This window comes from Vidua macroura, chromosome 10, assembly GCF_024509145.1.
Source record: "Vidua macroura isolate BioBank_ID:100142 chromosome 10, ASM2450914v1, whole genome shotgun sequence".
NCBI lineage: Eukaryota > Metazoa > Chordata > Aves > Passeriformes > Viduidae > Vidua > Vidua macroura.
This window is the reverse complement of record NC_071580.1, coordinates 25480057-25492760: the sequence shown is the minus strand read 5'-3', so window position 1 is coordinate 25492760 and position 12704 is coordinate 25480057.

The window sequence follows — 12704 nt, the reverse complement described above, 5'->3', positions numbered from 1 at the left end:
TTCAACACATAACTCTACAAGCTACATTATAAATGCTTAATTCATTTTGTTAACTTAACTCCAAAAATCTCTGTTTCAGTCCCCCCTTTTCTTAAAATATAGTAAATTCTTTTACTCGATTTAAATTTTGACCTACTATTATGACAGTCTTCCTTTAGCAGGATTCTATGAATTCTAGAGAGGGACGTTAGAATGCTTATGCATTTTAACATCTTTTAATTTTACATGAGTGTTAAAATAGACATCATTAAACTTATAGTAACTTAAGTTTAATAAAGCTAAAATGGGGTGACATAAAGTGTTCTAAACAGTGCATTTCACTAGTTATGACTTGTGTTTATTAGCTAGTGATTAGTGCTGAATACACAAAGTTAGTAAGGGGCACTTGGTGTGGTCTCTCTCATTGTGGTTCTAGGGTCTTCTTGTAAGAGACTTAACATATAGGAGGTTAGTGACATGTCTTGGGTAGACATTCCTTTCTGCACCCTATATGGTTTTTCATAAAGCAATTCAAAGTGGTTCAGCTTTTCTTTAGTCTTGGGTTTGGTTCAAATCTGTAGTAGTGTTAATGGGAGGCATTGAGACTATAACAAATTAGTTTTTTGTCCCAATCGTACAATTTGTTGTTTGATCAAATTCTTCATTTTCTCTACTTGACCACTTGATTGTGGGTTATATGGGGTGTGAAGTTCTCAGTCTATGCTCAAGTATTGGCTAACTTGTTGCACTAATTTTGCAATAAAATGTGGTCCTCTATCTGAGGAGATTGTGGCCAGGACTCTAAAGCGTGGTATGATTTCTTGTACTAATACCTTAGTTACTTCCCGAGCTTTGGAAGTCCTGGTGGGGAATGCTTCTGGCCATCCTGAAAAGGTATCTGTTAGCACTAGTAAAAACTTTTCTTGGCAATTCTGTGAAATCAATCTGCCATTGCTGCCCCGGCCCATGACCATTCCTAATCTGGCTAAGTTTTGGTTTGGGAGTATTTTTGGGGTTGGTCTGGAGGCAAAGATTACATTGTCGAGTCACTTGGGTGATAGTTGCTCGTAAATGTCTAGCTATGATCCTTTCACTTAGATATTTATATAGAGCATCAGTACCCCTGAAACAGAGATTTTTAGAGTTAAGTTAACAAAATGAATTAAGCATTTATAATGTAGCTTGTAGAGTTATGTGTTGAATTTTAACCTTTTACTTAAGAAACCTCTGCCTGGTACAAAGGGCATAAGAAAATGCAAAATCCTGAAGCTTCTTGCATAAAGAACAATACCAGAAGAGGCAAAGAACCCAGATAAAGAAGCTCCTCTGTCTCCAAGCCTATCAAGACTGACAGACCTACTCAGATAAGCACCAAAGGACCAAAAGCGCACGCGCAGAGAGGAAAAGTTCAAAAGTTCAGTCATGAGGAAGACCACAATCTTCAGCCTCAGGACTACCGAGAGACCCCCGTACGACCACCACAGCAAACCACGCGTGCCCAGAAGGGCGTGGACTTATTTAGCATGAGAGGCAAGGACAGGCGGGGCCAGGGGTTGAATATGCATGAAAAAGTTGTGCAATGTATTGCATATGGAACATCTTTGGGAATAAAGGTGTGAGTCAGACTGAGGCTTGGGGCACAAGTTTTGGAGAGCTATCTCACTTGTGCCGGGCGCTGGCATACATACCCACTTCATAACTACCCTGGGTTGTGGAGTCTATTTATTTATTCCGCGTATCGCTTCAGTTGGCGACCACGAAGGGACTGCTCTGCTCACCCGCAGGTCCGGTTGGGAGCAGACACCCTCAGGCGCCGCGGGGCTTTTCCCCGGAGGGACTCTGCGCCTCGGCTGTACACTGCGGGGAGCAGACCACAGCCCGTCGACTAGCGGATGAAAGCGGTATGTATTAATTTCTTTTCTTAAGGTTGGCACTGATAAGTCGCAAAAAGACGTTTTTGCACGCAGATTTGTCCAGGGCCTTGCAAGCAGAACGCCACCGGGGGAGAGGCCGGCGGCAGGAGGACCTCCCCAGCTGATAGCGCGGCTCGGGGAGGGAGAAATCGCGATTTCAGTGTGTTGTGTGTGTCCCGATTGCGGTGTGGTGTGTCCCAGTTTCGGTGTGGTGTGTCTGTTACCTCCGGACGTGCGTGCTTGTGCGTGTGTGTGTGTATGTGTGAGTGAAACGGTGAAGCGCGGTGCGGCGTTGCTAAGATACAGAGACGCGGCGCGGCGGTGCTGGAGAGCGCATGCGCGGAGCAACAGCCCACCCTGCCTGATAGAGCGGGTGGTGCGCATGCGCGGGGCAGCTCTCAGCCACACTACCTGATAGAGCGGGTGGTGCGCATGCGCGGCACGGGCTGTCCCTGGCGAGCGAGGGCAGCGCGGCGCGGGGCTTACGTCGGGGCTTGCAAAGGTGCTTTAGGCGCGGCCCAGCTGATAGCGCAGCGGGCGCGCGGGCACAAGCCGCGGTTTGAGGAGCTGCTTTGAACGCCGCTAGCTGACAGCGCAGCTAGTGGGAGCGTGGTACAAGCTAGGAGTTACAAGCACCGCTTACAAGCATCGCTAGTTGGTAAAAAGCTTGCAAAAGTAGCCAGCGAGCCCGGCTGGGCTAAGAGTTAACTGTTTGTTATACAATAGCACTGCCCTTCAGTGTTAAAAGCTGTCACTGGGAGATCCTTTGCATTACAGGGCGAATAAAGGGGGGATGAACGTGTGTGAATGAGAGGCGGGCTGGTTATCCCAGACCTGCTAAGCGAGAGCGGCAGTCTCCCATGCTGCGTTTCCGTCTTTTTCGCGAGAAAAGCGGCCAGTAAAGACGAAGCGAGTGATAAAAAGAGTGAGGGAACCCCCCCCCCCCCGGGTCTAAGTCTCAGAGAAAGAGTGGGACCCCTTAGTGGGGGAGGGCGAATAAAAGGTAATTAATTAGAAAAAAAAAATAATTAAAAGGTAAAAAGAGGGTTTTCTTGGCATAATCTATTGGGGAAAAATAAAAGGTAAAATGTGTAGGAGGGGCCCCTAAAAATTCTGCTGGATTGAGGGATAAGAATGCCCAAGAACATCCAGGGTTGATTAAACCTGCTGGATTGAGGGACTAATGTTCCAAGAGCATCCAGGGTTGATTGAAACCTGCTGGATTGAGGGATTAATATTCCAAGAGCATCCAGGGTTGATTCAAACCTGCTGGACTGAGGGATTAATATTCCAAGAGCATCCAGGGTTGATTCAAACCTGCTGGATTGAGGGATTAATGTTCCAAGAGCATCAAGGGTTGATTCAAACCTGCTGGATTGAGGGATTAATATTCCAAGAACATCCAGGGTTGCTTCAAACCTGCTGGATTGAGGGATTAATGTTGCAAGAGCATCCAGGGTTGATTCAAACCTGCTGGATTGAGGGATTAATATTCCAAGAGCATCCAGGGTTGATTAAACCTGCTGGATTGAGGGATAATGTCCCAAGAGCATCCAGGGTTGATTCAAACCTGCTGGGTTGAGGGATTAATATTCCAAGAGCATCCAGGGTTGATTCAAACCTGCTGGGTTGAGGGATTAATATTCCAAGAGCATCGAGGGTTGATTCAAACCTGCTGGGTTGAGGGATTAACATTTCGAGAGCACCCAGAATTAAGTTTTGCTGGGCTGAGATATTAATATTCGAGAGCACCCAGAATTGAATAAAAATTTTGCCAGTTTGAAGATAAATCTGAGAAGATCTGGAGTTGGGAATAACACAGCTGGATTGAGGGGTATCCAAGAACACTGAGACTGGCCAGGGAAACCTAAAAGTGTAATAAGTGTGTTGAAAAATAAAAGGTACCTTGTTGTTGTGATTGTTTTGTTGTGCGTGAGAGTAAGTGAAAAATAAAGTTAAGTGAATGTAGACGAATGAAAGTATATGTATGCATCCTGCCCTGTTAGGAAGCCTCACTGTACTCCCCTAGTGTGACCCACAGACGTAGGTTACGATCCGATAGACAAAAGGACTACAGCTGACCACTGGAGAGTAACAAGCCAACCCAGAAACCTGAAGGTCACCTTGAAGAAAAACTGAGGGACTCAGTGTGGGTAATCCAGATAGACCAAGAAGGGGAACAGAAAGGATACACTTACCCCTTGGCTGATGATTATGGAGTAGTGTGTAAAGAAATACATTGTGATTGTTATCCTTTTGTGTGCTTTGTTTGTAAAACTTGCCAAGAACGGTGGTGAGTCCATTGCTGCAAAGGAAAGCCACCTACTGGGATTTGCTCCAGCTGCTACAAGCTAGAGCGAGGATTAACAAGAATCATATTAGAGTCAGGGGAATTGGAAAATAAGTGGGTAAGGTTCAAATCGGAAGAGTGGTGGGAAGTTTACAGAAAAGGGGTTAACCCTGAGAATTTTTGTTTCCACCTGAATGAACCTGCCCCCCCTTGTTGCCCATATTGTTAACCGGTGTTGTCGGAAAGAGCTGAAAGAAATCCCTTGTGACTCATCCCCAGTCAAGGATAAGAACTGGGAGCAGTATAAGGCTAGAAGGGGAAAAGGGAATGTATGCACTGGAGAGTACCGCTGCTGCCGAGAAGATGGTAATCCCCGCGGCTCGAAGCACCCGAGTCGGCGGGCGAGGCAGAGGGGAAAGAACCAGGCTCTTCCCAATCCCAAGTGGAATAATGCAGAGATACTCCAAATATTACCGACTGGGTATTGATAATCTCCCCAAAAGGTACCGACTCAACCACCCCGGGTAAACAAAAAGGGCAACAAGCTAAAAGGGAAATGGTAGGAAATTATGAGTTAAGTACAAAACCTGGACTCCATCCTCCTTGGCAAGTTATCGTTATTGTAATTCTGATTATGTTATTACCAGGAAGATATTCTCAATTTTCACATCAACCCTTTAAGTAGATATTAACCCGAGTAGATAGGAAGGAAATTCAAACTCAGATATTGTCCAGATCTCCTAGTTTTACATCGTCATTATGCACATTGGCCCCCATCGATGTGTCCAGCATCAAATCCAAGAAAAGGATATTGCAATTACCCTGGGGAATACTTCTGTGGGTATTGGGGCTGTGAAACAATAGCATCAGATTGGTCAGTAGAAGGAGATCAATGGCTTACTGTTTCTTAGGGACCCCACGGCTGTAAAGCTCCACAGAAGGACTGGTCGGGTGGCATAGTCAATCAAGGGAATTGTCAATTTGTGTATCTAAATGTAACTAAACCATCAGATCCAAGATGGACAGTAGGACGAACATGGGGTTTTCGGTACATAAAACCCAGTAAGAAGGAGCCTATCCCACCAGATACCTGGCCAGTAGGCCGTAACCCAGTAATAGCCAAAAATAGAGAGCCAGATTATGTTGAAATAACCAGTAATCAAAGTAACTCAGGAATAGAAAATTCAACTAGTGATAACCAGACAATAATACCCACTAGCGAAGATTCTCGATTTAACACCCTTTAGAAGCTAGTAGAGGGAGCATACCTAACCCCCAGATTACAGAACATTGTTAGCTTTGTTTTGATGTTAAAACCCCCATTTTATAACACTGTTAAAATAACTAAAAAAAGTTTGATGAACAAAATAAAGAAAAAGAAAAGGGGGGATTGTCATAAGTTAGAGAAGACTCTTTGTTCATCAAGACAGAAAGGAGAAGCCTTGTGTAGATAACAGAAAATCAAAGGAGAAGCCTTGTGTAAGATAATAGAGAGCCAAAGGAGAAGCCTTGTGTAGATAACAGAAAACTGCCAGACAGAAACTAGCTAATATGTTGATTACTTAAGCTAGTTGTGTAATTAGAACTTAGGTGCATATAACATATAACCTTATATGGAAAAGACCATTACAGGGCCGTGGACTTTCACCAAGGAAGAAGAGAGGAGCCTTCGTCAAACGACCACCAGAGAGCAGAAGACGACCCCCTAGCAACAGAGGGCGCAAGCGCAGAGTACACCCAGAGATACCGCGGACACGGAAGAAAGAGAGTATAAAAAGACTGCGGGAAGGGGGAAACAGGGTGAGCCATAGGCGGAGCAGAGACTCCCTGGCTGCACCCAGCGCTGTTTACTTGCCATCGCTTGCTGTAATCAATAAATTTCTGATTGACTCTTGAAAGGCTGAACAAATTATTCGCCTCTATTTATAACACAGGGTTAAGTCAAACCTGCTGGGTTGAGGGATTAACATTCCAAGAGCACCCAGAATTAAGTTTGCTGGGTTGAAATATTAACATTTGAGAGCACCCGAGATTGAGTAAAAATTTTGCCAGTTTGAAGATAAGTCTGAGAGGATCTGGAGTTGGGAACCACACAGCTAGATTGAGGGATATCCAAGAACACTGGGACTAGCCAGGGACACCTAAAAGTGTAATAGGTGTGTTGAAAAATAAAAGGTACCTTGTTGTTGTGGTTGTTTTGTTGTGTGTGAAAGTAAGTAAAAAAATAAAGTTAAGTGAATGTAGACGAATGAAAGTATATGTATGCATCCTGCCCTGTTAAGAAGCCTCACTGTGCTTCCCTGCTGTGACTGACAAACACAAGTTACGAACCCTCAGAACTGAAAAAGTTCAATCAAATATTGCTTCCATTGATGACCATGACATTGTCTAAAGGAGGAGGCAAGATAGCCTCCTACAAGTACACTAGAATATAATACCTTGTTACAATTTATGTTATTTAAGTGAGACCAAAAGAAACTACCCCAGCAAACCTTCTAGTTGTAATTCTAAAGCTAGGAAAAGTGAAGAAAGAAGTAAAATTCCTAGCTGATACTAGAGCAGCATACTCAGTTCTAAATACAGTTTTGACGCCCATAAGAGATGATTATGCTATAGTTAGAAGAGCAACTGGCCAAACTGAAAAGGCATTTTTCTTTAGGCCACTGAAATATAAACTGGGAAAGCAGTGGGGGAATCACAAATTTCTATATATGCCCAATTCCCCTGAGCCACTTTTGGGCAGAGATTTGCTGGGACAATTACAAGCAACTATTACATTTAAAATTAGGGAGATGACTCTGGAGGTAAATGATCAAAAGTATGTAGAAGTATTGAGTTTGATATTAGCCACCAGTGAAGTCATAAGAGAAACTGAAATTGATGAAGAGATAATGAATCGAGTATTTCCTGTGGTATGGACCTCTGATGTACCAGAGAAAGCGAAAAACGCTCCCCTATACAGATCAAGTTAAAAGAGGGAAAGCAACCTGTCAGGGTTAAACAGTATCCCTTGAGGAGTGAGGATAAGGAAGGGATTAGCCCAGTAATTGAGAACTTTTTGCATCTTAGATTATTAAAAGAATGTCAATCTGATTTTAATACCCCCATTCTACCAGTTCGCAAACCTGATGGGTCATACCGGTTAGTACAGGATCTGCAAGCCGTGAACAGGGTAACTGAGGATCTGTATTCTATAGTGGCCAATCCCTACACGTTATTAACTTGCTTAACACTTGAGCTAACTTGGTTTATCATTTTAGATTTAAAAGACACCTTCTTTTGCCTTCCTATCCACGAAGCCAGCCAGAAAATTTTTGCATTTAAATGGGAAAATCCTAAAAGCGGGCGAAGAACTCAACTAGCATAGACCAGACTCCTACAAAGATTCAAAAACTCACCCACTTTGTTTGGAGAACAACTTGCAAAAGAATTAGAGACCTGGGAAGCCCTTCCAGAGGAAGGGAAACTGCTACAGTACATAGATGACATCCTGATAGCCACATGTACAGGGGAAGCATGCGTGGCCTGGATGGTAAGCCTCTTGAACTTTTGGGGGCTCCAAGGGTACCGAGTATCAAAGAAAAAAGACCAAGTAGTAAAACAGAAAGTAACTTATCTGGGTTACAAAGTCAGTGCTGGACAACGTACCTTGGGCCAAAGCCGGAAGGAGGCAATATGCCAGACCCCAAAACCTCAGACTGTAAAGGAACTACGAACTTTCCTGGGGATGACAGGGTGGTGCAGGTTATGGATCTATGACTACGGACTGTTTGTTAAGCCCTTATATGAACTGATTGCAACTGAAAGCAGGAACATCCAATGGGCAAAGGAAGCTACGCAATCTTTCAACCAGCTGAAAAAAGCCATCATGTCAGCTCCAGCCCTGGAATTGCCAGACGTGAGTAAGCCTCTCCTTTTATTCTCCCATGAGAAGCAAGGAATCGCCTTGGGAATACTAGCACAGGACCTCGGCCCATACCGGAGAGCAGTGGCTTACTTCTCTAAGCAATTGGATACAGCAGCTAAAGGGTGGCCTGGGTGCCTCAGAGCTGTTGCAGCAGTTGTACGGAACATCCAAGAGGCACGCAAATTCACCCTGGGCCAGAAGATGACTGTGCTGGTGTCTCACACAGTGTCTGCAGTGCTAGAGGTAAAAGGCGGGCATTGGCTTTCCCCACAACGGTTCCTGAGATACCAAGCTATCATAGTAGAGCAAGATGATGTAGAGATAGTAGTGACTAACATTGTCAATCCAGCCTCCTTCCTCAGTAGAAACCAAGGGGAACCAGTGGAACATGACTGCCTGGAGACCATCGAAGCCACCTACTCCAGCCGCCCTGACTTGAAGGACACCCTCTTGAGAATACAGAAATCTGGTTTACTGATGGAAGCAGTTATATCATCAGTGGAAAACGGCACGCCGGGTACGCAGTTACAACGTGCAAGGGAGTAATAGAATCTGGGCCCCTGCCAACAAATACCTCTGTGCAGAAGGCCAAGATAATTGCTCTAACTCGGGCCCTAGAATTGGCAAGAGGGAAAGAAATAAACATATACACGGACTCAAAGTATGTATTTGGAGTAGTGCATGCTCACAGAGCCATTTAGAAAGAGAGAGGACTGCTGAACTCTCAAGGAAAAAATATTAAACTTGCATTAGAAGTACTGCGACTTCTAGAAGCAGTCCAGCTGCCAGAGAAAGTAGCGATCATGCACATTAAGGCACATCAGAAGATAAACTCAGAATTGGAAGAAGGAAACAAGCTGGCGGATAGGGAAGCAAAAGAAGCAGCAAAAATTAAAGTAATAACTGAGGCAGCCCTGATTCCAGACAGGCAAATTTCCCCCGAAGGTAAGCCAAGATACAACAAACTAGAAAAAAAATTAATCTATGAGCAAAAAGAAGACTATAACCAAGAGGGATGGGCCACCATAGAAGGAAAATTAGTTATACCCTCCTATTTATTATGGTCCCTAATAAGGGAAGAACACCAGAAAACCCATTGAGGTATTGATGCTCTATATAAATATCTAAGTGAAAGGATCATAGCTAGACATTTACGAGCAACTATTACCCAAGTGACTTGACAATGTAACCTTTGCCTCCAGACCAACCCCAAAAATACTCCCAAACCAAAACTTGGCCAGATTGGGAAGGGTCATGGGCCGGGGCAGCAATGGCAGATTGCTTTCACAGAATTACCACGAAAAGGAGGGTATAAGTTTTTACTGGTGCTAACAGATACCTTTTCAGGATGGCCAGAAGCATTCCCCACCAGGACTTCTAAAACTCAGGAAGTAACTAAGGTACTGGTACAAGAAATCATACCACGCTTTAGAGTCCTGGCCACAATCTCCTCAGATAGAGGACCACATTTTATTGTAAAATTAGTGCAACAAGTTAGCCAATACTTGAGCATAGACTGAGAACTTCACACCCCATATAACCCACAATCAAGTGGTCAGGTAAAGAAAATGAATCATTTGATCAAACAACAAATTGTACAAGAGGCTAATTTGTCATGGCCTCAATCCCTCCCATTAGCACTACTGCAGATCCGAACCAAACCCAAGACTAAAGAAAAGCTGAACCACTTTGAATTGCTTTATGAAAAACCATATGGGGTGCGGAAGAGAATGTCTACCCAAGACATGTCACTAACCTCCTGTATGTTAAGTCTCTTAACTTTGTGTATCCAGCACCAATCACTAGCTAATAAACACAAGTCATAACTAGTGAAATACACTGTTTAGAACACTATGTCACCCCATTATAATTCTATTAATTTTAGTTACTGTAAGTTTAATGATGTCTATTTTAACACTCATGTAGAATTAGAGGATGTTAAAATGCATGGCCAGTCTGACCTCACTCTCTAGAACTCATGGAATCTTACTGAAAGAGAACTGTTATGATGGTAGGTTAGAATTTAAATCAAGACCCCTGTAGTAAAAGAATTTACTATATTTTAAGAAGAGGGGGGACTGAAACAGAGATTTTTAGAGTTAAGCTAACAAAATGAATTAAGCATTTATAATTTAGCTTGTAGAGTTATGTGTTGAATTTTAACCTTTTACTCAAGAAACCTCTGCCTGGTACAAAGGGCATAGGAAAATGCAAATTTCTAGAGCTTCTTGCATAAAGAACAATACCAGAAGAGGCAAAGAACCCAAATAAAGAAGCTCCTCTGTCTCCAAGCCTATCAAGACTGACAGACCTACTCAGATAAGCACCAAAGGACCAAAAGTGCACGCGCAGAGAGGAAAAGTTCAAAAGTTCAGCCATGAAGAAGACCACAATCTTCAGCCTCAAGACCACCAAGAGACCCCCGTGCGACCACCACAGCAAACCACGCATGCCCAGAAATGCGTGGACTTATTTAGCATGAGAGGCGAGGACAGGCGGGGCCAGGGGTTGAATATGCATGGCAAAGTTGTGCAATGTATTGCATATGGAACATCTTTGGGAATAAAGGTGTGGGTCAGACTGAGGCTTGGGGCACAAGTTTTGGAGAGCTATCTCACTTGTGCCGGGTGCTGACATACGTACCCACTTCATAACTACCCTGGGTTGTGGAGTCTATTTATTTATTCCACGTATCGCTTCACCCCAATGGGTTTTCTGGTGTTCCTCCCTTATTAGGGACCATAATAAATAGGAGGGTATAACTAATTTTCCTTCTATGGTGGCCCATCCCTCTTCGTTATAGTCTCCTTTTTGCTCATGGATCAATTTTTTTTTCTAGTTTGTTGTATCTTGGCTCACCTCTGGGGGAAATTTGCCCATCTGGAATCAGGGCTGCCTCAGTTATTACTTCAATTTTTGCTGCTTCTTTTGCTTCCCTATCTGCCAGCTTGTTTCCTTCTTCCAATTCTGAGTTTATCTTCTGATGTGCCTTAATGTGCATGATCGCTACCTTCTCTGGCAGCTGGACTGCTTCCAAAAGTCACAGTACTTCTGATGCATGTTTAATATTTTCCTCTTGAGAGTTCAGCAGTCCTCTCTCTTTCTAAATGGCTCTGTGAGCATGCACTACTCCAAATACATACTTTGAGTCCGTGTATATGTTTATTTCTTTCCCTCTTGCCAATTCTAGGGCCCAAGTTAGAGCAATTATCTCGGCCTTCTGTGCAGAGGTATTTGTTGGCAGGGGCCCAGATGATATTACTTCCTTGCACGTTGGAACTGCCTAGCCGGCGTGCCGTTTTCCACTGATGATATAACTGCTTCCATCAGTAAACGAGACTTCTGCATTCTCGAGAGGGGTGTCCTTCAAGTCAGGGCGGCTGGAGTAGGTGGCTTCGATGGTCTCCAGGCAGTCATGTTCCACTGGTTCCCCTTGGTTTCTACTGAGGAAGGAGGCTGGATTGACAATGTTAGTCATTACTATCTCTACATCATCTTGCTCCACTATGATAGCTTGGTATCTCAGGAACCGTTGTGGGGAAAGCCAATGCCCGCCTTTTACCTCTAGCACTGCAGACACTGTGTGAGACACCAGCACAGTCATCTTCTGGCCCAGGGTGAATTTGCGTGCCTCTTGGATGTTCCGTACAACTGCTGCAACAGCTCTGAGGCACCCAGGCCACCCTTTAGCTGCTGTATCCAATTGCTTAGAGAAGTAAGCCACTGCTCTCCGGTATGGGCCGAGGTCCTGTGCTAGTATTCCCAAGGCGATTCCTTGCTTCTCATGGGAGAATAAAAGGAAAGGCTTACTCACGTCTGGCAGTCCCAGGGCTGGAGCTGACATGAGGGATTTTTTCAGCTGGTTGAAAGATTGAGTAGCTTCCTTTGCCCATTGGATGTTCCTGCTTTCAGTTGCAATCAGTTCATATAAGGGCTTAACAAACAGTCTGTAGTCATAGATCCATAACCTGCACCACCCTGTCATCCCCAGGAAAGTTCGTAGTTCCTTTACAGTCTGAGGTTTTGGGGTCTGGCATATTGCCTCCTTCCGGCTTTGGCCCAAGGTACGTTGTCCAGCACTGACTTTGTAACCCAGATAAGTTACTTTCTGTTTTACTACTTGGTCTTTTTTCTTTGATACTTGGTACCCTTGGAGCCCCCAAAAGTTCAAGAGGCTTACCGTCTAGGCTATGCATGCTTCTCTTGTCTGTGTGGCTATCAGGATGTCATCTATGTACTGTAGCAGTTTCCCTTCCTCTGGAAGGGCTTCCCAGGTCTCTAATTCTTTTGCAAGTTGTTCTCCAAACAAAGTGGGTGAGTTTTTGAATCTTTGTAGGAGTCTGGTCTATGCTAGTTGAGTTCTTCGCCCGCTTTTAGGATTTTCCCATTTAAATGCAAAAATTTTCTGGCTGGCTTCGTGGATAGGAAGGCAAAAGAAGGTGTCTTTTAAATCTAAAATGATAAACCAAGTTAGCTCAAGTGTTAAGCAAGTTAATAACGTGTAGGGATTGGCCACTATAGAATACAGATCCTCAGTTACCCTGTTCACGGCTTGCAGATCCTGTACTAACCGGTATGACCCATCAGGTTTGCGAACTGGTAGAATGGGGGTATT